Genomic DNA, 4,601 nt, shown 5'->3' on the forward strand with positions numbered 1-4,601 from the left:
CACAAACATCTCCAAATTAATTCTCGTTAATCGTCAAGTGAATTTTAAATGGCCCGGACAAAATTAGGGTATTACAGAAACTCAAAAGCCCTAACTTTATAAATAGATTGCATTCAAACCATGACATTGTTGGAGTACTTGGCAATTTGGTGTTTGCTCAACTACGATTGTCAAGTCAAAGTCTTTGCGACGAGATGATCCCTTCAGCTATGTCTGAGCAAAGGCAAACTAAATAAATTCTAATAAATAAAGGCTATAATGCTTATGCTTGATCTAATAATGAGTTTCGATGAAAATGGACTAAGGGAGTTTAGAAATACCTGTTATAGTCAACTTCACATAAGCACTCAGGAATTTTGTTTTTTAGACTGATGTCTCTACACTACCTCTGCTAAAGGAGTCTATTAAGCTTGAACAAATGGAAGATTTTAGAGAACCGAAATACAAGTGTTCTAGAAAGTCTAGTAATTGATTATGCTAGTTGCGTCATTTTGTCTGCATCCGATTAAAATACCAAGTCAAGAAAAGGGACATGTTATAATGTTCACAATGACCGAGAAAAAAAGACTATTTTAATGACTGAAACCTTAGAAACTTTAAGGAGCTAACTTGAAACAAACCTGTCAATTTTGAAACTTGTCAAAGAGTTATAACTTTGAAAATATTAAAAGAATTGTTGATTCTTTTGATATTTAGTGAACTCGTGTTCTGTGATTTGCTTCGATTGTGAGCCTAAAAGAAGGGCACGATTTTTGTCTCTTTAACAAACGTTTCACATTTTTGAAAAAAAGAAAAATATTTTCAAACAAGACAATCTCTCTAGAGAATGTATCTTGGAAATTGATGAAGGTCTCTCAGACTTAATGTTGAACCATGTTTTATAATGTTTTGATATAACAAATTAAGGCAAAATATTTTTGGACTTGATTGAATTTGTTCAAAGTTTTCAAAAAATAATTCAAAGTCCATTAAAATAGAATTTGAACACAAAATTGTTATTCTGGGTACGTAGTACCGATACTGTTCTTACAGTATCATATTGTATGAACAATATTGATATTGTTCATGTGGTACCTATACCAAAGGTAAGAGAAATATCAATACTCTCTAGGTAGTACCGATACTACCTATTGTTTTTCCAAATTGCTCAAATTCCAGAATGTAAAATAGGTATCGATACTCAAATGGGTACCGATACTACTTTACACAGTAGTATCGATACCATGAGCCTAGTATCAGTACTGGTCAGGACCAACGGCTAGTAATGACTATTTTATTTAAATATTACAAAGGTAGTATCAATACTCAATAAAGGAATAAAAATACTCCCTGTACTGGGCATTTTTATTTTGTAGAAAATTAATCTCCAACGGCTCCAAAATATCCTCAACGGCTAGAAATAGCTACAAACTCATTCCAACATATAAAAACAAGTTGAGGACACTTGAAGAAGGGTTAGAACACCTATCCAAGCAATCAAACACAAGAGAAGAATTTTTCATTCTTATTTTCTTTTATCTTGTAAATATTTTTGTTCTTGTGAGCTTAATTTTATAAACACCTACCTTGTAAGGGTTTTCTTGTTTACATTTCTTATACTTTGTGAAAAGGGGAGTGGTTCTAGCTAAGCCTTTTAAAAGCTAGGGAGTTTGTAAAGGTTCTCTTTATCATGTAAAAAGAAAGAACTAATTAGTGAATTTGTTAGAAAATCCTTAGTGAGGAGCTAAGATAGTGGATGCAGACTTGGTTGAGAAGTCGAACCACTTTAAATCATTGTGTCAATTGTCTATCTTTTTATACTCCTTACTCCCTAAACTCTCAAATCCACTTCAACCCCTCTTGGCATTTTACCCGGTTGTTTATTTGAGCTACACCGTAAATCCCAACACTCTTGGCATTTAGAAGCTCAGAATCAGAAACTGGGGCAAAGGATTTGAATATTAGGGAGCATGAAGAGCATTTTTTTTGCAAAGAAATGTAAGGATACACTTTGGTATGGGAAAAGAATGAAGACAAATAGATCAAGAAGAGAATCAAAATTGGTTGAGCACCTTTTCACTGTTATTAATAAAAAAAATGCATCGACATACACATACTTGATTTTGCATCAGTGCATCAAAAATCCATAATCTTACACAATAAAAACTTTGATTTTCCCCTCTTTTGAGAATGCATATTGTCCTTTTTAATGACATTTTCCCTTTTATGAAAACAAATTCAAAAATTCATTTGTATTTCGTAGAAATATTCAGCAGTTACATTCAGATACACATTCTTTGCATATCTTTTAGGAAAGAATAAAATTAAAGACAACTAGACGTCTTCAACAAGAATGAGCGGTTATCTTCAGATTCAACATTTTCAAGCAAAGATAAAAAATTTCTCACTTAAGATGGTTTTTCTTAAAATCAATTTCAAGTTTTTTTTAAACAGTTCTCCTTGGAACACATATTTTGAAATTGTTTCACTTGAAACAAAAAATTATCACTTGAGATGGTTTTTCTGAAAATCAATTTTGCTTGAGGTAGTTCCCTTTTGAACACAGATTTTGGAATTGTTTCACTTGAAATGAAAATTTTTCTCTTCTCAGATAACTTCTCTTGAAACAAATTTCTTTTTACTCGTTCATTTTCACTTAAATTATGAGATTTGATAGGAATTCAAAAAGTCAATAAAAATTTCATTTCACGACTTTATTTCAGCAAAGAATTAGTCCATATTTTTCACTGTTGAAAAATGGATCTCAGCAAAATTGAGGACTATCGGGTCATTACCTTCGGGTGCTTTAAATACAAATCACTTACATATGATAATCTTTTACAGGTTTAAAACTTTTCAAAGAGAGGATAAACCAGTCAACTTTTCAAAGAGAGTTCAAATGAGAAGAACTCGTCTGATGAGGGAGAAGAAGTTCATAATGTGAAGAACTTGTTCAACCTTAGCTCGATTCATCACATAAGGAGTTGAATCAGAAATACCTTACTTGAGGGATCAACATTTCTAGTAGAGAATTCATAATGAGAAGAACTCATTCGATGAGGAAGAAGAAGATCATAATGAGAAGAACTTGTTCAACCTTAGCTCGATTCATCACATATGGAGTTGAATAAACAATACCTTACTCTAGGGATCAACATTTCCAATGGAGAGTTCCTAATGAGAATAACTCGTCTGATGAGGGATAAGAAGTTCATAATGAGAAGAACTTGTTCAACCTTAGCTCGATTAATCACATATGAAGTTAAATCAATAACACCTCACTCGAGGGATCAACATTTCCAGTGGAGAGTTCATAATGAGAATAACTCATCCGATAAGGGAGAAGAAGTTCATAAGGAGAAGAAGTTCTTCAACCTTATCTTGTTTCCATCGCATAAGGAGTTGGAACAACACCGACTTTTACTCGTCCATCACGTAAGGAGTTGGATCAGCATCATCATTTCTCTCGTCCATTACATAAGGAGTTGGATCACCATCACCTTGGGTTAACCATCACAGAATAAAGTGGATTGACATCCTCATCGAAGAGTTCATAATGATAAGAACTCACCCAATCAGAAGAAATTGGAGCTCAAGATTTCAGCAGTTCAGGCCGAATAAAAAATTATGCTTATTATCTTTGCTTCATTCCCATTTCACAACAATGAGTAAAGAGGGGCAGTTGTAATCACCATTTTTATTCATTTTTTTCTTTATTTTTATTATTTTATTACTATTATAATATATATATTATTAGTTGGGGTTATAATAACCTTAACTAGCTTTGTAACAACCCCTTTTCCCGAGAAAAAAAAGGAATGAATGAATGTATTTCTCTCTCCATATTCTTTCTACACTTTTTTCTTTCTTTTTTCGGGCTAGTATATATGCATAGGGGTGGCCACCGTTGAGCGGTGGTCGGTGTGCAAGAGAGGCCGACTCATGGCCAAGCAACGCCGGATATTGGTGGCCGGAGAGGGAGCCATTTCAACCTTTTTTTGTTGCCGCAACATAGGAAAATAGTAGAGTAGGGAAAATGTCGGTTCAATTATTTTCGCCGATGAAGTTCCTCGAGTTTGTGGTGGCCGACAACGTTGATGAGTTCTTTGCAACCGGCGTTGGAGGTGGGTATTAGGCTTTCCCAACCACATGAAAGGAGGAGAGAAAGAGTGAGAGAGGAAAATAACAGGTGGAAGAAGTTTTTGGTCGTTTAAATCTTCGATTGGGCTTCCTTTGGTCATGGTCAGGGTCGCCAGTTGGAGTATTGTGGTCACTGACCCAGTACCCGACATGTGAGGGCCAGCGAGCGGTGGCCAAATGAATTGTTGAAGCTTGGTAAGCTTCTCGGCCAGACTACGTGAAAGGGGGAGATGTTTTGTGTTTTAAGAAAAATGATAAATCACGCTAAGGTCATTGGACTTTTAGTGTGATTTTATATTTAGTCCTAAAGTCGTGGGTAAATCACACATAACCTTTCCTAGTTGTGACGTGTTTTTGCATCTTGGTCACCATGTTTTTTTGTTATGATTTTGACCCCTCTATTTTATTTTATTTTGATTTGGTCACTATTTTTTCAATTTTATTTGTTATAATTTAGTTGCTATTTTATTATTTGTTGCACT

This window comes from Hibiscus syriacus, unplaced genomic scaffold (assembly GCF_006381635.1).
Source record: "Hibiscus syriacus cultivar Baekdansim isolate YM2019G1 unplaced genomic scaffold, ASM638163v2 tig00111330_pilon, whole genome shotgun sequence".
In the NCBI taxonomy this organism is placed as follows: domain Eukaryota; kingdom Viridiplantae; phylum Streptophyta; class Magnoliopsida; order Malvales; family Malvaceae; genus Hibiscus; species Hibiscus syriacus.